The 22,627-nt window shown below is 45.2% G+C and overlaps 1 protein-coding gene across 3 annotated transcripts in view; it reads right to left on the bottom strand.

Annotated features, from left to right (window-relative positions):
* LOC140715987 (serine/threonine-protein kinase WNK3-like) overlaps positions 1-20,306 on the bottom strand; it is a 135,339-nt gene extending 115,033 nt beyond the window's left edge. Inside the window, exon 1 of one of the 3 annotated variants that reach the window (XM_073028609.1) lies at positions 20,291-20,306. The gene's annotated coding sequence lies outside the window, so the exon portion shown is untranslated. Of the gene's footprint in view, positions 1-18,905; positions 19,021-19,591; positions 20,154-20,290 lie in introns of those variants that run through there. The other 2 variants (XM_073028608.1, XM_073028607.1) reach the window with 2 other exon arrangements.
* Positions 20,307-22,627: the final 2,321 nt, after the last annotated feature.

Here is a 22,627-nt window from a genome sequence, read left to right as displayed (position 1 = left end):
TCATGGAAACCCACCTCATCCACAGACTATCTACACTTCTTGATGCCTCAGTAAAGCAGCCAGTATTGCTAAACACCCCACCCAGCCTAGACTTTCTCTTCCCAACAAGCAATAGATACAAAAATCTCTTCTCCACCCTACCCCTCCCAACTGGCAAGAGATACAAAAGCACATAGTACAAGACTCAAGGACATCTCATATCCCTGTGTAATAATCAGAATCAGTTTAATATCACTGGCAAATGATGTGAAATTTGTTGTTTTGCAGCAGCAATAGATAATAAAAACTAAAGTATATACATTTTAAAAAGTTAACTTTAGTACAAAGAGAGAGAAAAAGTACAGATAGTGGGTTCAATATCCATTCAGAAATCTGATGGCAGAGGAGAAGCTGTTCCTGAATCATTGAGTGTGTGCAGTCCGGCTCCTGTATCTCCTCCCTGATGGTAGCAATGTGAAGATGGCATGTTCTGGGTGACGGGGGTCCTTAATGATGGATTCCCCATCTTTTAAGGATCACTTTGTGAAGATGTCCTTGATGGTGGGGAGTCTAGTGCCTGCGATGGAGCTGGCTGAGTTTACAACTTTCCGCAGCTTTTTCTGATCCTGTGCAGAGTCTCCCCCACCAGTGATACATCCAGTTAGAATGCTGTCCACTGAACATCCGTAGCAACTATTGAACGATCCTCTTGTATTGGTAACAGACTCATGCCCTCAATCTGCCTTGTCATGGCTTTATATTTTACCTACACTTGTACTTGAACAGTTTAATTTGCATTGTTATTGCTTTTCCCTTGTACTTGAACATAGAACAGCACAGTATAGACCCTTCAGCCCACGATGATATAGTGACCCTTTCATGAATCAGGCTTACCCAAGGGTTCCCAACCTTTTTTATGCCATCATCCCCTACCATTAATCAAGAGGTCTGTGAACCCCAGGTTGGGAACCCTTACCCTTCTTACCCTTCTCCTTAATTTCCTTCCAGTACCTCAATGTACTGATGTGATGAAATGATCTGTATGATATCAGGCAAACCTGCACCTTGATACATCACAATAACTTTATCAATTTATGACAATTTACCCTGGTTTGGCCCATAATCCCTCTACACCTTTCCTACAGCATGGTAGCATGGTGGTTAGTGTAACACTATTACAGTGCCAGTGACCTTGGTTCAATTCTCACTGCTGTCTATACGAAGTTGGTACCTTCTCCTTGTCACCACGTGGGTTTCCTCTGGGTGCTCCAGTTTCTTCCCACATTCCAAACACGTACATGTCAGCAGGTTCATTGGTCACACGAGTGTAGCAATGGCCAGGCTGTGCATAGAAACAAGCACTTGGGAGACCCGTGGAGATGAATTTGCCGGATGCTGCTGGGTTGCAGGCATCTTCTGCCGAGAAGGAATCCTTGCATTGTCTTCTCCAAGGATCGTAACCGTGTCGTAGTGAAGAGGCTTGTGAGTTCCTGAGAGTGATGCCTTCTGGGACTTAACGCCTAGAAGGGTCACTCATGGTGGTAAGATGACTTTGGAGGGTTGGTGTTTTATATTTTATGTTTTTCGCTTGCTTTTTTCCACCCCGTTTGCACAATTTTTTTGTGTGTGGGGAGGTTGATGTTTTTCTCTGAACAGGTTCCATGATTTTTTTGTTTTGTGACTGTTTGTGGGAAGAGACATCTCAAGGATGTATTCTGCAAACATTGAAACTAAATGTACTTCGAATCTTTGAAGATCAAGGGAAGATGAAGAACAATGTTTCTGCGGTGGAGCTAGTGGAAGATGGCGACATGTCACAATATTAGTGAAGGTGGAGGAAGGCTGAAGCAGTGAAGTGTCCCCAATCCTCTTGCACTCCACGCCTCTGGACACTGACCCCGATCTGTCAGGGACTGACTGGTGACTGCCCATGCATCAGCCTCCCCGCATTAAACAGTCACGCACAGACATTCTCCATTAAGGAGAACATCATACTCAACTCAAGTGAGGTCTCTACTAATACCTTACCTAGAGCAGAGAAATGGTCATTAAACTTCTTAGTTTGACCACACATTGCCTTATGCTTCCAAGTCAAATACATCACCAAGCCAGCTGCATTTCCAGTTTGCAAGCTACGACCACTTCTGATTTATTACATGCACATTGAAATAAACAGTGAAACCTGTCACATGTATTAACAACAATTCTTTTTTCCCCCACCACCAACTTTTAATGAAAGGAAAGAGATAAACAGAGACAGATCACAAACTTAATTCAATCCATAAAGCATAATTGCTAATCATGTAACGCATAGATCAAAAATAGATCATTTGTGAATCGACAAGTCGAAGGCTTTGACTATTTTATCAGCAGGCAGTGAACATCTTATCTTAAGAGTCACAGGAATACAGAGTAACGTTATTGTTACATGCACACAGAAGCATATGGTGAAACAACTAGTCCAGTCCAAGCCCACAAGTGTTGCCATGCATTCCAGCACCGAAGTAGCATGCCCACAACTTTCATATGTCTTTTGAATGCGGGAGGAGCACAGGGAGAAGGTGCTCCTTACTGACAGCCATGGAATTGAACCTAGGTCACTGAGGGTTGCTAGCCACACACTACAGTACCACCCCCACCTCCCCCCACAACTCATCTTAAACCTGTGCCCTCTAGTTTTAGTCTCCCGGGGTGATATGTCTCTACCAGAGGTTGTGTGAGGCGCTCCATCCCTCCGCTGGCTTGCAGGTTATCCTTGGACAAGGTGTTGAGGTGTTGCACCTTAGCCACCCCCCTTCACTGATCAGGGTCATGTGAAGCCATCTCTGAAAAGCATTGATAATGGCTCTGTGCGTGGGGGTGTGGGGTGTCACCCATCTTGTAAAGACTCTGCCCAGAAGAGACCATGAGTGCCCATGAGAGACGATGAACCTAGGATAAAACTATGACCATCCACGTTGTCAATACCCCTCATGATATTACAAACCTCTGAGGTCACCCCTCAGACAATGCTCTGGAGAATATCGACCCAGCCTCTTCTGATAACACTAGCCCTCTAGTCTTCAAAAGGAGCCTGTACTCTCCTTCCTCTCTGATGATAGTACTAAGAGAGCACTACTTGGTGATGAGTTTCCTTAATGAAAAAGGCATCGCCTTTGAAGATGTCCTTGATGCCGAGAAGGCTGGCACACATGGCTTTCTGAGCACTCAGCATTTTTGCAACAGCTTCTTCCTCTCCACCATCAGATTCCTGAACACAATGAATCAACCCTCAAACACTACCTCACTACTTTTGCTTTCTTTTGGCCTCTGGTATATATTTACACTCGTTATGCCCTTGCATCTTATTGGTTACTTGCACTAGACTTTCTTGTTTTGCATTCTGTTATTGTTTTTCCCTTGTACTATGTTGTAATGATGGTTTGACCGGATGGCTTGCAATGCAGTTTTCCCCACCGTACCTTGGTACACAGGACAATAACAGACTTGTAATTGGCAGGCTTGACCACTTTAAGAAATAACTTAGCTTCCCCCAAAAACTCGTATCAGCCTGCAGGTGGAAATGTTTGAGATAAACTATTAACGAGCGATTAAAACAACACACACAAAATGCTGGAGGAACTCACCAGCCCAGGCAACATCTATGGAAAAGAGTGCAATCAACGTTTCAGGCCGAGAACTTTCAGCAGGACTGGAGAAAAAAAGATGATGAGTAGAGTTAAAAAGGTGGGGGAGGGCAGGGAGAAACAAGGTGACAGGTGAAACTGAGAGGGGGAGGAGTGAAGTCAGGAGCTGAGAAGTTGATTGGTGAAAGAGATATAGGGCTGGAGAAGGGGGATTGTAATAGACAACAGAAGGCCATGGAAGAAAGAAAAAAGGGGGTGAGGGGGATAGAAGAGCACCAGAGGGAGGCGATTGGCAGGCAAGGAGATACAATGAGAGGGGGGGAAAGGGGATGGGGAATAGTGAAGGGGGGGGAGCCCATTACCGGAAGTTTGAAAAATTAATGTTCATGCCATCAGGTTGGAGGCTACCCAGACGAATACAAGGTTTTGTTCCTCCAACCTGAGCATGCCTCATCATGACAGTAGAGGCAGCCATGGATAGACATATCAGACTGGGAGTGGGAGGTGAAATTAAAATGGCTGGCGACTGGGAGATTGCGCTTTTTCTGGCAGACGGAGCATAGGTGCTTGGCGAAGCGGTCTTATCTACGTCGGTCTCACCAATATACAGGAGCCCACACCGGGAGCACCGGACACAGTATACAACCCCAGCAAACTCACAGTGAAGTGTCGCCTTACTTGGAAGGACTGCTCGGGGTCCTAAATCATAGTTAGGAAGGTGGTGTAGGGGTAGAGGTAGATGTAGCACTCGTTCTGCTTGCAAGGAACAAGTGGAAAGCAAAAGTTGGGGGGGGGGGGGGGGGAGGAGAAAGAAGAGGGAAAGATATGCAGGGATCGCTCCCAATGTGACTCCCTTGTCCATTTGTCCCTCCCCACTGATCTCCCTCCGTACACTTATCCTTCAAAGCAAACAAGTGCTACACCTGCCCCTACACCTCCTCCCTCACTAACATTTAGGACCCCACACAGTCTTTCCAGATGAGGTGACACTGCACCTGAGAGTCTGTTGGGGTCATCTACCATGTCCGGTGTGGCCTCCTGTGAGACCCGATGGAAACTGGCTTCGCTGAGCACCTACACGCCATCCACCAGAAAAAGTGGGAACACCCAGTGGCCACCCATTTTAATTCCACTTCCCATTCTCATTCCCATTCCAATATGTCAATCCATGGCCTCCTCTACTGTCACTCAGGTTGGGGGAAACAATACCTTAATATTCTGTTTGGGTAGCCTCCAACCTGATGGTATTAAAATCAATTCCTCCAACTACTGGTAATACCCCCCCCCCCCCAGCCATCTCCTTTTCTCTCTCTATCTCCTTGCCTGCCTATCACCTTCCTCAGATGCTCTCCCCACCCCCACCTTTTTCTTTCTTCCATGGTCTTTTGTCCTCCTCTATCAGATTCCCCCTTCTCCAGCCCAGCCCTGTATCTTTCACCAATTAACTTCCCAGCTCTTTACTTCATCCCTCCCCTCCTCCCAGTTTCACCTATTACCTTGTGTTTCTCCCTCCCATCTAACTCCAGATTCAGCTTTTTCCTCCAGTACTGAAGGGTCTCGGCCCAAAACGTTGGCTGTATTCTTTTGCATAATGCTGAGTTCCTCCAGCATTTTGTGTGCATACACGAGGAAATCTGCAGATGCTGGAAATTCAAACAACACACACAAAATGCTGGTGGAACACAGCAGGCCAGGCAGCATCTATAGGGAGAAGCACTGTCGACGTTTCGGGCCGAGACCCTTTGTCAGGCTGGTGGAACACAGCAGGCCAGGCAGCATCTATAGGGAGAAGCACTGTTGTACGTTTCGGGCCGAGACCTTTCGTCAGGATGAAAGTAGTTCTGACGAAGGGTCTCGGCCCAAAACGTCGACAGTGCTTCTCCCTATAGATGCTGCCTGACCTGCTGCGTTCCACCAGCATTTTGTTTTGTGTGCATGCTTGGATTTCTAGCATCTGCAGATTGTCTCTTATTTGTGTGTGATTAGCAAGTGATGAAACTGATTACCATTTGCTAAATTAGAGAACTAGTCATTTACACCAAATCTGGGACTTTTCAGCCTCAAAACTTCCTTTGTTAACAGGAAGGCCAAGCATAGAATAGTAACAAATTTGAGGCTTTCAAAGTAGTCAAGTTAAAGTCTGTCCCCAGCCTCATCAGGCCGGTGCTTATGCCGGTTTCTGTGGCGTGAAGCGACTGAGAGTATCAGACTCATCCCCCTCCCCCTCCCCCCCAGGATAGGACACCAGTCTATCACGAGTGGAGAATTTAAAAGTGTGAAAACAGACACCACCAGCTTCAATAGTTTTGTACTATTACAAGACTTTTTTGTGAATTTAGCAATACAGTGTGGAATAGGCCCTTCTGGCCCTTTGAGCTACGTCACCCCAGCAACCCCGACAAACTCAGTTAACCCTAACTTAACCATGGAACAATTTACAATAACCAATTAACCTACCCGGTTCGTTTTTCGGCTGTGGAAGGACCCAGCAATAACCCACAGGTTCCACGAGGAGGTCCACAGCACCGGAATTGAACTCTGAACTTCAGAATGGCCCCAGATGTAATAGCATCGTGCTAACCACTAAGGGACCATTTGTATGATAAAGATTAATGCATATGAAATATTGGAGGAACCCAGCTAGTCAGGCACCATCAATGGAAAGGAAATAGAGTTGACGTTTCAGCTGAGACCCTTCATCAGGACTGGAAAGAACGGGGAAGATGTCAAATTCCTCCAGCATTTTGTGTACTACTCTAGATTTCTAGCATCTGCAGGGTCTCATGTTTGTGACATGAGAACTCCACGTCACCATGGCCCTTGTATCGTATTTGTGTACCTGCCATTGCATTCTGCGTTTGCTGAACACACAAGATTTTGCAGATGCTGGAAATCCAGAGCAACACACAAAATGCTGGAGGAATCGGTGACTGTTGGCACAGTAGCAATTGGACTAACTGCCATGCGACCATGCAGGGTGCTGTGGGGAAAATGGACAGAGCCAACAGACTCAATGGACCGAATGCCTATCAGTCATGCTGCCGTGATCCTATGATTCGTAACAAAGTTCTTCATATGTAACATCTAGTATTTGAACATCTTTATGCAGGTAACTCTGGGGCGAGAGGGATCTATTATGAGTGACTAAAGACCACAAGTTATAGAAGTGGCCCTTCGAGTCTGCTCCACTATTCAATCATGACTGGGTTTTTACCAACCCCATAACCCCTTACCAATCAGGAAGACAATTTCTAATGACTTGGCTTCCATAGCTTTCTGTGACAACAAGTTTCACAGATTCACCAACCACTGACTGAAGAAATTTCCCCTCATTTCCATTCTAAAGAAATGTCCCTTTATTCTGAGGCTGAGCCCTCAGATCTCTGATGAAAACATTCTCCCTCATCCAGTCCATAAAACAGAAGAGCTATTCAGCCCATCGAGTCTGAATGTATGCATTTTGATGAAGTTTGGACAAGGAGCTTTCACAAACATCTATAGATGCACAGTGGTAAGTGGCAAGCTTCAATGAGATTGCCCCCTTCCCCCCCTAATCGAGTACAGGATAGTTAAGATTAGTGGATAGTCATTTAAAAACAGAATAGAGGAACATCCATTCGGAGTGGTGAATCTCTCCAAGTCAGGGGTTCCCAACCTGGAGTCCACAGACCCCTTGCTTAATGGCCTAAAAAAGGTTGGGAAGCCCAGAAATGTCTACACCCAGAAAGGGCCAAGCTGGGTCACTGGTGAAACTTGAGGAAGCAGAGATGTATTCTTGGAAGATTGGGGCTATACTTGCTGGAGTTTAGAATGTAACATTCTTGTCATCCAATTTGCATTGTTCACCATACAATGAAAACCTTTCCTACACATTTCCTCTCCCTTCCAAGATGATGCTGATGATATATGGCAAAACTACTAGATACAAACTCAGCGGCCACTTATTAGGTATAGGAATGAAACTGGGAGAGCTGCTGTAGCCCATCCACTTCAAAGTTTGATGTGTTGTGTTTAGAGGTGCCCCTCGGCACAGCTATTCAAACTTCCTTTCAATATTGAAATAGGGCTGAATGCACACTTGCACTGGCTGCTCACCCTATACTGTCATGACCCTCTGCATGAAGTTTTCTCTCATATTCCCCTTAAAGCTTTCACCTGCATAAGTACTTTCAATAATAAGCTTACTTTGAATGGGGGGTCTCACTGAAACCTGTCGAATATTGAAAGGCCTAGATAGAGTGGACGTGGAGAGGATGTTTCTGATAGTGGAGGAGTCTAGGACCAGAGGACACAGATAGAGTGGACATGGAGAGGATGTTTCTGATAGTGGAGGAGTCTAGGACCAGAGGACAGAGATAGAGTGGACATGGAGAGGATGTTTCTGATAGTGGAGGAGTCTGGGACCAGAGGACACAGATAGAGTGGACATGGAGAGGATGTTTCTGATAGTGGAGGAGTCTAGGACCAGAGGACACAGATAGAGTGGACATGGAGAGGATGTTTCCTATAGTGGAGGAGTCTGGGACCAGAGGACACAGATAGAATGGACATGGAGAGGATGTTTCCTATAGTGGAGGAGTCTGGGACCAGAGGGCACAGGCTCAGAATAAAAAGATTCACCTTCAAAAGAGATGAGGAGGAATTTCTTTAGCCACAGGGTGGTGATCTGTAGAATTCACTGCCACAGACATTGTGGAGGCCAAGTCATTGGGGGAGCTTTAAAACAGAGGTTCTTGGTTAGTCAGAATACAGAGAGAAGGCAGGAAAATAGTTTTGAGACAGATAAAAATAAGTCATGATGGAATGGCAAAGATGACATGATGGGCTGAGTGGCCTAAATCATCTTCTATGTTTATGGACTTAAAACACTCAACTGAATCAGAGACCCCCCCCCCAACCCACTCCAGACATTCTCTTTTCTCCTCCTCACCCATGAGGCAGAAGATATAAACTCCTGAAAGCATGTACCACCAAGCTCAAGGACACCTTCTACCCCACCATATACCTGCTCCTTAGTACGGTAAAATGAACCCCACAACGGCCTGCACTGCACTCTCAGTAACTGTAACAGTTTGCCCTGCTTTCTCCCTATAGAAGTGGCCAACACTGGTTTGTCCCAGTAAAGCTGCTGGCATGACACCAAGGGGTTAAGTGCACGGAGCCCAAAAACTGGGTGAATATTGACGAGAAGGGGTGGAGTGGGAGGGAAATTCCAATGGTACTTGCATTCCACGTCCAGGGAACTGCGATGCCACTGAACCCGAGGATGCGCAGTTGGAAGGGCAGATATGTGAAGGCGGGGGAGAACATAACAGAAACTGGAAGCAGCACACCCGCAAAGAGATTTGAAAACAAAGGTTTAAAAAAAATATCAGTGCCTTGCTTGGCCAGGAGCCAGTGCTTATCAGTCATAGAAAAAGCACAGAAAAAGACTCTTTGGCCTATTTAGTCCGTGCTCAACTATTCATCTACCTAGTCCCATCGACCTGCGTCCAAACCATCACCCCCATTCCCCTTCTGTGTACTTACCCAAACTTCTCTTAAATGTTGAAATAGAACTCACATCCACCACTTCCACTTGCAGCTCATTCCACACTGGTGAAGTTCCCCACAGGTTCCCCTTAAATATTTCACCTTTTACCCTTAACCCATGACCTCTAGCTCTAGTCCCACCCAACCTCAATGGGAAAAGCCTGCTTGCATTGACCCTATCTATCCCAGTCATAATTTTGTATACCTCTATCAAATCTCCGCTCGCTCTCCTATGCTCAGGGAATAAAGTTCAACCATTTCCTGTAACTCAGGTCCTCAAATCTGAGCAACATCCTTGCAAATTTTCTCTGTACTCTTTCAATCTTAATTGGTATCTTTCCTGTAGGCAGGTGATCAGAACTGCACACAACTCCAAAATGGCCTTCACCAACATCTACCTGCGTCTCAATGTCACCAAGACCAAGGAGATGGTGGTGGACTTTAGGAGATCTAGGCCTCATATGGAGCCAGTGATCATTAATGGAGAATGTGTGGAGCAGGTTAAGACCTACAAGTATCTGGGAGTACAGTTGGACGAGAAGCTAGACTGGACTGCCAACACAGATGCCTTGTGCAGGAAGGCACAGAGTCGACTGTACTTCCTTAGAAGGTTGGCGTCATTCAATGTCTGCAGTGAGATGCTGAAGATGTTCTATAGGTCAGTTGTTGAGAGCGCCCTCTTCTTTGTGGTGGCGTGTTGGGGAGGAAGCATTAAGAAGAAGGACGCCTCACGTCTTAATAAGCTGATAAGGAAGGCGGGCTCTGTCGTGGGCAAAGTACTGGAGAGTTTAACATCGGTAGCTGAGCGAAGGGCGCTGAGTAGGCTACGGTCAATTATGGAAAACCCTGAACATCCTCTACATAGCACCATCCAGAGACAGAGAAGCAGTTTCAGCGACAGGTTACTGTCAATGCAATGCTCCTCAGACAGGATGAAGAGGTCAATACTCCCCAATGCCATTAGGCTTTACAATTCAACTGCCAGGACTTAAGAACTTTTTTAAAGCTATTATTAATGCTTTTTGAGTTAGTGATTTAGATGCATATCATATTATTACTGAGTTAAGTATTGTATGTAATGAGTTTTTGCTACAACAAGTGTATGGGACATTGGAAAAAATGTTGAATTTCCCCATGGGGATGAATAAAGTATCTATCTATCTATCTATCTTACTCAACTTCAACTCAACAGCCCAAACTCCTGCATTCAATACTTTGATTGATGAAAGCCAATGCACCAAAAGCTCTGGTCTGGGAACATAATGCAGGATGGGTGAGTGGGACTCTGTTTAAAGTCAAAGGACAGAATTCTTTTTGATCTCAAGTTTATGATTAGATGGTTTCAACGGCTCCAGTTAATATCAGAGAATGAAATTCTTGCTCTTCGCAGACATCCACAAAAACAGAAGAGAACCCCAAAGAATGAACGACAGTAAATCACAAGAACCCCAAAGCCCACTCTCCCCCTCCCACGGACAAGCAGCAAAAGCATCAACCCTTTTCCCCTCCCCAACTTATTTCAGCAGGAAGCATCAGCACCCATCAAGCAAGCAATAGTAAAGCCTACAAAGAGAGACCATGATCTGCAGACTAACAGAAACTAATTGTTTATCCAACAATTCGACATGCCACAGGCGCTCTCTCTAACACGATTAGCTTTCATTTGTCTTATGTACTTTAAAACACATTGAAATGCAAAAAGGATCTAGCGCTTTCCCAAGCATACATGACCAATAAACTTTTTGGGCTTCCAGCCGGGTATAGGTATTCACTTTAACCAACTCTGCCATCTTCATTGGGGATGATGCCTAGGAATGTCTAGTCCAGTGGTATTCATACACCCATCATCCTTCCCTTGTCCCGGTGGGAGAATATTGCATCAGCAATGACCACAGGATTGACCTTTGACATTCACAAAACCACCGTGACCCGCCAATGGCTTTTGGGACTGCCTGGTAAAGGAAGCCATTGAGACAAAACTAGAGGAAAAGAATGTTAACAGACGAAAGTCTCGCATCCAAGTAATAACTAGAATGCAACTGTAAACAAGGTGGGAGAGCGGAAAGCTGATTAGATAAGGACTAACCAATCAGGAGGACAGACAACGGGGATATAGCTACTACCGTTCTGCTAGAACGGCTTGTTACCATGATGCATCTCTACATAGATAACTGTGAGATAGCAGAGACTGGAAGAAGCTGCCAGTGGAAGTGGTGGATACAGGCTCGATTTCACCATTTCAGAGTAGCTTGGATACTTACATGGATGGGAGGAGTGTGGAAGTGTAGTCCAGGTAGACGGCACTAGGCAAAATAATAGTTCAGCATAAATTAGAAAGGTTAAAGGGGCCTGTTTCTTCCATCCCATTTCTGAAGATCCACCCACAATCCACTCTGCCATCACGAACACTACATTATATATGAGGTGCATTAGATGACTCTGGACCTGTACTCACTGGAGTTTAGAAGAATGGGGGGGGGGGGGGTCTTTCATTGAAACCTATCGAATACTGAAAGGCCTAAACAGAGTGGATGTGGAGGGAATGTTTCCAATAGTGGGGGAGTCTAGGACCAGAGGACACAGCCTCAATAGAGGGACGTCTACTTAGAACAGATGAGGAATTTGTTCAGCCAGAGGGTGCTGAATCTGTGGAATTTGTTGCCAGACAACTGGAGACCAAGTCATTGGGTAAATTTAAAGCAGAGATTAACAGGATTTTGATAAGCAAGGGTGTTAAAGGTAATGGGGAGAAGACAAAAGAATGGGATTCAGCCATGATGGTCCTAGACTCCCCACTATCCTTGGATGTCAAGCTGCCAATTATGATCGTTTTTCAGCCACGACTCAGCGATGCCCACAATGTTAATAACTTAGAGCAGTACAGCATAGGAACTGTGCAGCATTGTTGTGCCGAAGTGACTAAACGAGAAATTAAATGTCTTAACAAAATTAATCACCTCTGCCAACACCACATGCATATATCTCCATTCCATGTACCCACTTAGGAGGCTCTTTAAAGCCCCCACTAAATTCAAAATGCCACCATCACCACCCCTGACACACATTCCAGGTTAAAAGAAACCTCATTTCAACTTGCCCCCTCTCAACCCTGGGAAGAAGGTAGTAGCTGCCTACTCTCTCTGCCTCTCAATCACATGAATTTCTATCAGGGCTCCCCTGAGCCTCTGCCACTCTGGTTCAAATCCTGCCACTGTACGTAGGGAGATGCTACGTTCTCTCGTGACGTATGCATTTCATCCAGGTTACCTGCCACGTTTCAAAGGGAAACGGGTTAGTTTATTGGTCACGAGTATAATTCGATGGCACGGGCTGGATAGGCTTGTTACCGTGCTGCATCTCAGAATAAAATAAATTAAAAACCCAACCTCTCCTTTAAGCATGTTGCCTTTAATGAAGACAGGATCCCAGTAAGCCTCTATCGAAAGCCTGGTAAACCTGTTCTGCACCCTGTCCATAGCCTTCATGCCTTTCTTGTAATGGAGCGACCTGAAATTGTACATACATGCACTCCTGCCAACAATGCAGAGAGGGAGTAAGGGGCAGATGGTTACAAATTTATCGCAAACGTGAGCCAAAGCAAACAGGATGTCAAATACTAGAGCTGCAGTAAACAGCTGTAGGATAGGCTGTGGATCAGCTGAGCAATGGGCATACACGAGTCACATGGATTCAAATGTCATTCTACAAGACACATGTCACTTAACCCATCAAGTCTGCTCCACGAAACCATCATGGCTGATTTATTATCCCTCTCAAATCCATTCTCCTGTCTTCCCCCGGAACCATTGACACTTTAACTAATCAAAAAACCTATAAACCTCCACTTTAAACATATCCAATGACTTGGCAATTAATCCTCCAGACTCAACACCCTCTGGATAAAGAAATTCCTCATCTGTTCTAAAGGGACATCCTTGTATTCTAAGGCTGTGCCCTCTGGTCCACTATTCCCTCACTATTGGAAACATTCTCTCAATGTCCACTCTATTCCAGGGGTTCTCAACCTTTCTTATGCCATGGGCCAATACCATTAAACAAAGGGTCTGTGGATCCCAAGTTGGGAACCCCTGATCTAGACCTTTCAATATTCAATAATTTCTTGATTAGCAAGGGTGTCAAATGTTACAGGGTGAAGACAGAGAGTGGAGGGAATGGCAGAGAAGATCTGATGGGCCAAATGTCTCAATTCTGCTCCTATATCTTATGATCTTGTGTTTTTTGCTACCATGCAAGGTGTTGTTGAGGTCACATTAGAAATATCATGCACTGTTCTGAAGCATGCCATTACATGGGGCTGTTGTCAGGAATCAAGGGACTGAGTTTTAGAGAGGTTAAGTAGGTTGGAAACAATTTCATTGGAGCTTGAGGGGGAGAATTGTACCGGGATGTATAAAATCACAAGGTCATAGGGTGAATGCAAAGTCATTTTTCTGAGGGTTGGGAATCAAGAACAGAGAGTGAAGGTTTAAGATGTGAGGGGAGTCAATAGGATCCTGAGAGACATCTTTTCATGAGGATATTCAGTACGTGGAATGAACTGCCAGAGGAAGTGGTTGAGGCAGGTACTTAAAGGGATGTGGGATAAGAAAGGTTTAGTGGGATGTGGGCCAAATATGACTAGCTTAGATGGAAATCTTATCAGATGGGCCAAAGAGCCTGTTTCTGTGCTGTATGTCGCATTGAGGAGCCCTGAGCACATCAGGGAGAAAATAAATTCACTCAAGAAAATTGGACAAGTACAAAGAAATTACTTTTATAGAACACCACAGGCAATAAGCTAATTTACATCAAAGATCCTGGAGGAGATCTGGTCTTGCATGTAATGTAGGCCTCAGGGTCTTGTTTTAACCAAACATTAAAAAAATTTGCTCCACCACCCCTTCCCCAGATGCTTGACCACTGGTTCAGCGCACATTAGTTTTGGCTAGGCATTTGATTATTAATTTAATTAGTTCAGCACAACATTTATTTATTTAGAGATACAGCGCAGGTATGCCCTTCAAGATGCGCGCTCTGTCCCAATTTAACCCTAGCCTAACCTGAGGACAATTACAACAACCAATTGACCTACTAACTGGGGCGCCTTGGGGGCAGTGGGAGGAAATCCATGGGGACTCCTTACAGAGGACCAGTGGAACTGAACTCCAAACTCCAACACCCTGAACTGTAATAGCATTACACTAACTGCTATACTGCCGTGGGTGTTAACATACAAACTTCTTACAGACGGGTTCAAGTATTGAACCCCAGCTACAGGCGCTGCAGTTAACATTAACCTAACCGCTATGTTACCGTGCTGCCACAAGCCTGTTCCTGCACTGTGTCTTGTACTAGCGGACAGCTTTAAGGTGAGGCGGGCAATGCAGGCACCTGAAGTAATATAATATACAGAGAGTGAAACACGCTGATGGTGTGGTGGTGGAAGCAGACATGATAGTGGCATTTCAGATGCAGTCACATGAAGTTGGGACACAAGATATTCTGCAGATGCTGGAAATCCTGAGTGACACACAAAATGCTGCAGGATCTCAGCAGGTCAGGCAGCGTCTGTGGAGGGGGCCAAGACCCTTCATTGGGATACGAGGTTGCAGGAAAAGGAAGGAATTGAATAATGGTCAAGGAGGTAGGTTTTGCTTAACGTGGTGTCATGGCCAGTACAAATATGTGCCGAAGGGTTTGCTCCTGTGTTGAACAGTTCTACAGATATCCATTCTCTGGAAGCATTAGAGGAGGTTTACCAGGATGCTGCCTAGATTAAAGAGTAAGTCATATGAGGAAAGGTTCAGCAAGTTTTCTCTTTGGAGTGGAGGATGAGAGGTGACTTGATAAAGATATAGAAGGTGATAAGAGGCATCGATTGAGTGGACAGCCAGAGGCTTCCCCCCCAGGGTAGTAACGGGCTAATTTGAGGGGGCCTAACTTTACAGTAACCACATAGTGGGATATGTCAGTGGTAGTATTTTTTTTTCATACATTGAGTGGCGGGTGCCTAGAAAGAGCTGCCAAAGGTGGTGCTGGAGGCAGATGCCTTAGGGACATTTAAAACGCTCTTAATTAGGTACATGGTCTGGTCTTCAGAAAAATGAAGGAAGACGGGTTGATCGTAGTGTGGGTTTAAATGGTCAACGCAACAGTTGTTGGCCGTCAGGCCTGCACTGTGCCTTACTGCTCTACGTTCAGTAGCCACTTTACTGGGACACCTGTTCATTAATGCAAAATACTAATCAGCCAATCATGTGGCAGCAACTACAAGCATGCAGACATGGTCAAAGGGCTCAGTTGTTGCTCAGACCAAACACCAGAATGGGGAAGAAATGTGAACTGAGTGACTGATTGCTGGTGCCAGACAGGGTGGTTTGAGTATTTCAGCAACTGCTGATCTCCTGGGATTCCCATGCACACTCTGTAGAGTTTACAGAGAATGGGGTGAACAACAAAACATCCAGTGAGCGGCACTTAATGAAAGAGGTCAGAGGAGAATGACCAGACTGGCTCAGGTTGACAGGAAGGCGACAGCAACTCAATAACAACACTTTACAACAGTGGTGTGCAGAAGAGCATCTCTGAACGCACAACACGTCCCACCTTGAAGTGGGATGGGCTGCAGCAGCAGAAGAACATGAATATACACTCAAGTGGCCACTTTATTAGGTACAGGAGGTGATAATAAAGAGGCTGAGTGCCTGCTCTTTACACTTGGCCTTCTACTTTAAAGCACTGCAAGTTAAAGGAGTTCAGCTGCTTTCTGGTAAACTTGCAGCCCATGCATGATGCACAACAAATGTCTTGACCTATCATTATGTACCGTGTGGTATGATGTGGGCTATCATGATCCTCCGTCTGCCTTTTAATCGGAGAAGTTTAACAAGCTCTTCAAAACTTTTGCCTCTTATATCACTTGATGTAACTCATGAATGTCACTCACTGTCAACCGTGACCTTTCCCTACGCCAGTGATATTTCTGATTCTAATTCTGATCCTAATTCTGATATCATACCCAAAGGCTAGGAGATCCCAGACTGACTCATTCAGTATAGTTCAAGGTTTCTATCTTTCTCTTGCATTTTACAAGCATTGGAACAGTTTAACAGCAGGCAAAGCATTTGACAGCCATTCATTTATGCAAGAAAAATCATTTCCTTTAGTAACTTAGTCAGCTCCACCATGGGCACTAGCCTCCAGAGAATCTTCAAGGAGCGATGCTTCAAAGAAAAAAGTGACATCCATTAAGGACCCCCATCACCCAGGTCATACCTTGTTCTCATTGCTACCATCAAGGAGAAGGCATAGGAGCCTGAAGGCACACACTCAGTGATTCAGGAACAGCTTCTTTCCCTCTGCCATTAGATTTCTTAATGGATATTGAACTCATGAACACTACCTCACTACTTAAAAAAAAAATCTTTTCAGAATCAGGTTTAAAATCACTGGCACGTCACAAAATATGTCTTTATGGCAGCAAAACAATGCAATACATAATAAAAGATAAATCAGGAATCACACATTAAATAGTTAAATTTGGTATAAAAATTTTTTAAAGTACGAGGTAGTATTTAAAGAGCAAACACGAGGAAATCTGCAGATGCTGGAAATTCAAACAACAACACACACAAAATGCTGGTAGAACACAGCAGGCCCGAAACGTCGACGTCAACAGCGCTTCTCCCTATCGATGCTGCCTGGCCTGCTGTGTTCTACCAGCATTTTGTGTGTGTTGTTGACGAGGTAGTATTCATGGGTTCAATGTCCATTCAGAAATGAGATGGCAGAGGGGAAGCTGCTGCTCCTGATTAGTGAGTGTGTGCCTTCAGGCTCCTGTACCTCCTCCCTCCCTGATGGTAGCAATGAGAACAAGGTATGAATTGGGTGATGGGGGGGCCTTAATGATGGATGCTGCCTTTTAGAGACATTGTTTCTTGAAGATGTCCTAGATGCTACGGAGGCTTGTGCCCATGATGGAGCTGACTGAGTTTACAACTCAGCAGCTTAATTCGATCCTGTGCAGAAGTCCCTCCGCCCCTCATACCAGTTGATGATGCAGGCAGTCAGAATGCTCCCACAGCACAACTGTAGAAATTTGCACTTATTTAACTTTTTAATATATATTGACTGTAATTTACAATTTTACGTATTAGAAAGTACTGCTGCCACAAAGACAACGTTCACGAAAAGCTACAGAATCTGGGTCTCTGTACTTCCCTCCACAACTGGATCCTCTACTTCCTAACCAGAAGACCACGATCAACATCTCCATCTCACTGTCAGTCATCACTGACACACCTCAGGGATGGTGCTTAGTCCACTGCTTTACTCTCGCTGTGTGGCTCAAATACCATACATAGATTTGCCAAAAACAACCATTGTTGGAAGAACTACAGATGGAGAGGAGATGGCATACAGGAGCCAGATATACCAGTTAGTTGAGTGGCGTCACAATAACAATCTTACAATCAACGTCAGTAAGACCAAAGAACTGATTGTGGACTTCAGAAAGGGCAAGATGAGGGAACACAAGCAAGAGGGATCAGAAGTGGAGAGAGGGAGCAATTTCAAGTTCCTGGGTGTCAATATCTGGGAGGATCTTACCTGGTCCCAACATATTGATGCAGCTATGAAGCAGCAGGACAGCAGCTACGTTTCATCTGGAGCCTAAGGGGATTAGGTTTGTCACCTACAACACTGGAAAACTTCTACAGATGCACTGTGGGAGCATTCTGATTGGCTGCATCACCACGTGGTACGGGGAGGCTACTGCACAGGATCCATAGCTACAGCAACTTGTAAAATTAGTCAGCTCCATCGTGAGCACCAGCCTCAGCAGTATCCAAGACATCTTCAAGGAGTGGTGCCTCAGAAAGGCAGCTTTCATCCAGGGCTCCCCCCACCCAGGACATGCTCTTTTCTCATTGCTACCATCAGGAATGAGGCACAGGAACAGCTTCTTCCCATCAGATTTCTAAATGGGCATTGAACCTCACTGCTTTTTTAAAACATTTTTAATTTCTGGTTTTTGCACTGTTTAATATGCATATACACTTAACGTAATTCAGCACTTTTTAATGTATTCCATTATTACAACGTCAGCAAATTTCACGACGTAGGCCAATGACATTAAACCCGACCCTCATATTCAAGGAACGGCACCTCGAAAAGGACTCATCCATGTTCAAGGACCCCCAACCCCCAGGACATGCCTTGTTCTCATTGCTACCATCAGGAAGGAGGTACCGGAGCCCGGAGGCACACACTCAACGGTTCAGCAACAGCTTCTTCCCCTCTGCCATCAGATCTCTGAATGAACAATGAACCCATAAACTACTTTCTCCCCCCCCCCCCCCCACTACTTAACTTTTTAAAATATAGATGCTTACTGTAATTTACAGTTTTAGCGTGATTTTGCCGCAGGGACAAATTTCACGGCATATGCCGGTGATACAACACCTGATTCTGAACTGCTAAGTAAAGCGGAAGGAAGCAATAGCAAGGAGTCTTAATTTTTTTAAAAAAAAGTCAAAGGAGGAACAATGCAGAAAGTATTGAAAACCGAATGTCCAAACTAACAATCTCTCCTGCATCCGAGTGACCAGAGGCCTCCAAAGACAGATTCACCCATTCATTCGGCGTTTTTCCAGTTCCGAGGCGAAGCTGACAGCTGCCTTTGTAACTCTGAGCCAGAGAACCGCGGGCACCACGGGGCAAACTCACTTAGATACGACTTCAATGTCGTCCCCCCCAGCACATACTCACAGCGTTACAGGGCGACCTGGAGCACTTTGTAAACCCAGCCATTTCACTCGGGATCAGGAAGGTTTAAAGCGGGGCGGGGAGGGAGGAGAGATGGTGGGAGGGGGAGTGACACAGTAAACTAAAACCAGCGCGTCCACACCAGCTCCTGATCGCAATATTTGCGCAACAAATCAAAAAGCACATCCTCCTCAATTGCAAACGCTCTTCCACAACCGAGAACACACTTCACTCGCAAAGTTTGCATCACAAATATTAAAACTGATAACTGTCGCAGTAACACTTCACGCCGCGAAATATTATAAACACAAAGAAATACACAGATGAGCGAAAATAGGTTAGAGGAAATTTAGGGGGGGGGGGGAAAACAGAACTAGATTTTTAAAAAAAGAACATTTTAATGAGATTCAAACAGTAAGCATGCCATCAAACTCTCAAGATCCGAAGAAACATTTGCAAGCATACTACATATTTCTATATGAAAAGCAAATAGGACAAAAAAAAGTTTTAATTTACACAAAATATACACCCTCATCAGCACGCACTTCTTCAATTAAATAATTTTTTTTAAGAACACCAACACAGCACAGAACAGATAGATGCAAGGCAGAAAGACATGCCTACAAGGACAAAGAAAACGAAGACTTGAACAATAATCTGGAAAGGATTTTTTTTTTGGTTTTACTTACTAAAGGAGAGGACATGGAGAAAATACCCAAGCAGCCTTGAACCAGCAAGGAGGAGTCACCCTTGCCTGTATCCATAATTAAAACGAAATTAGAGGCTGCAGGATGTTGGTTCCTTGGGGCTGAAGGAAGGGGGTAAAAGTTTTAACCCCCTCACAGTCCGGATAAAGCCCCTCTGGACTATTCAACCATTGTAACCCTCCCTCCTATTCTTCTTACACCCCTTGCCAGTCTTTTTGGTGTGGAACAAAATTTATTCCTTCCAACAAATTATCTGCTTACAGATAATTATATCAAGAAAAAAATAAAATAAAAGATTATTTTTCTCCTTAAATTTAGATCCCCCACCACAACCAGACGGAATAATAGAACCTTCGGGGGGGGGGGGAACTCCAATTAAATTTTTGGTAGTTTTATAGAGCGTATATTAATTGTTTCGTGAAGGAAGGCGCCCATAGTCCACTTGGCCTCATCAGAAGAAGATCTTTTGCCTCATTTTTTCTCCTTTTTAAAAAAAATTATTTTAAATCGGTTGCGAAGCCTCCACCCCCTCCTCCTCCGCGCTCGAGCTGGCGAATGCGCGCGCAACTCGCCGCCCGCCCGGAAGTGACCGCAAAGCCAGCTGGGCATTGTAGTCCTCTCTGGGAAACGGTAGGAAGAACGACTTCCGCCCAGTAGGACCGTTTTATGATATTTACGCACCTCAGCCTCCCGCGAGTTCTTTTTTTGGCCTTCCTTTTCACCTACAGCCGTATCAACGTGTAAGTGATGTTTCGTTTCAATTTAATGAGCCTTTCAAAAGGGGAAAAAATCCGTGGGTATGAGAAGAGTAAAAAGAGGGGTCACGTGGGCAGAGTCCTGCCTCGGATCACGTGAAGGGGGCGAGATTTAGCCCCGGCATTACGTCATTATTTTTGAAAATAAATTGCGGACTCTAGATCATATTAACATCTGCTTTTGTGGATTTGTGTTAGATCCAATTAAAAGGAAATTAAAATTCGTTACGATTTTAAACTACATTTCCCGCCGTGCTTCGCATTCCTTATGCTTGTCGACTAATTGATGGACGGTCCCGAGCCAATGGGGAGGGCAGGATGACCCTTACCCCGCTGAAAGCGGTTAACGTCATGAGACATTTCCCGCGCAATGTAGTTGCCTCCACCCTGCAACTAGGAGGCATCGTGGGGCCTTAAGGGAGAGACCCCAGGGAATCGAGGTTAAGAGCTGAAATGACTTGGCCTGCCTTTCTAAACGGTGCAGTTCCTGGCACCCTTCCACAAGCTCAGCATCCGACCTCATTTAGCTGGAAACTTCACTGCCAGAACGTCCTGAGGGAGTGGGGAACAAATCTTAACAACAATAATAACTTTTATGATAGAACCTGCCCTGGGCCTGGCACTGAAGTCCAATTGTGAAGAAAGCACAACAGTGCCTCTACTTCCTTCGGAGTTTGTGGAGATTTGGCATGACAACTAAAACTTTGACAAACTTCAAAGATATGTAGTGGGGAGTCTGGTTTGGAAACACCAATGCTCTTGAATGAAAAATCCTACAAAAAAAAGGAGAGGGCATGGCCCACTCCATCATGGGAAGAGCCCTGTACAGCATTGAGCACATCTTCACAAAACCCTATCGCGGGAAAGCAGCATTCACCACCCAGGGCATGCTCTCTTCTTGCTGCTGTTATCAGGAAGAAGGTACAGGAGCCTCAGGACTCACACCACCAGGTTTTAGTCCAACCTGAAATCCTTACTCTTTGCCATTGTGCACAAAGCAGAGGGAAAAAAACCCAAAGAACGAATGACAGAGAAACGTTAGAAGCCCAAACCTCCCCTCCCCCACCTCCACTCACACACAAGCAGCAAGGCATCAGCCATCCCTCACTCCCCTCCTTTCTTCAGCAGAAACATCAACACCCCCTCCCACCCACCATGCAAACAATAGCAAGCCCTTGGAGTCCATCAAAAGCTTCTGTCCATCCCAACACATCGACGTCTCAACAGGCTCTCGCTCTCTCACAAACAAGGGAGAGAGGGCTATCGCCCCTGCCGCAGTGAGAAGGGAGGCCAACAGGTCACTGTTTCAATGTTATAATCTGCAGCATCGCTTCTTCGAGTTCCCTTGACTCGAGAACCATCGAGAGAGAGATTGCTCGAGAGCAGAAGCCTCCAACAGCTGAGCAATGTTTCGATCTCCTGCAGCAAGGAACCAGGTCACACCCCGAAGGTCTTCCAAGCCCCTCCTGGAGATACTGAAGCTCGGTGAGTTCTGAAGAACGAGAACCCACCGCCCATGTACAACGTAGTTTGGGCGCAACTGGAGATCAGTTACTGCCCCTAAGCCATCAGGCTCTTGTACCAAAGGGGATAAGTTCACTCGCCCTGTTATTGAAGTACTCCCACAACCAATGGACTCACTTTCAAGGGCTCTTCATCTCACGTTCTTGATATTTATCGTTTATTTACTTATTATTTCTTCTTTTTGTATTTGCACAGTTTGTTGTCTTCTGCACGTTGGTTGAACACCCTAGCTGGGTGGTCTTTCATTGATTCTGTTATAAGGCCATAAGTCATAGGAGCAGACTTAGGCCATCTGGCCCATCGAGTCTGTTCTGCCATTCAATCATGGCTGATACTTTTTTTCTCTCCTCCTCAACCCCAGTTCCTGGCCTTCTCCCCGTAAGCTTTGATGCCATGTCCAATCAAGAACCTAATCATCTCTGCCCTAAGTACACCCAATGACCTGGCCTCCACAGCTGCATGTGGCAACAAATTCCACAAATTCACCACCCTTTGGTGAAAGAAATTCTATAGATTTTGTTGAGTATGGCTACAAGAAAATGAATCTCAGGATTGTATATGGTGACATGTATGTACTTCGATAACAAATTTACTTTGAACTTCGAACTTACAGAGCTCTTTTTGTGCAGATGATGCAGTTCAAAGTGTTTTCAATGGGTTGAAAGTATAGGATGAGCTCCCCCTTATCCCGAAATGCCTGGGGCTGGAAGTGTTTCAGATTTTGGAATATCTGGATCTG

The sequence above is a fragment of the Hemitrygon akajei genome, chromosome 24 (genome assembly GCF_048418815.1).
Source record: "Hemitrygon akajei chromosome 24, sHemAka1.3, whole genome shotgun sequence".
Taxonomy (NCBI): Eukaryota; Metazoa; Chordata; class Chondrichthyes; order Myliobatiformes; family Dasyatidae; genus Hemitrygon; species Hemitrygon akajei.
Note: the sequence above shows the minus strand (reverse complement) of the source record. Positions and strands in the feature narration are given on the sequence as shown.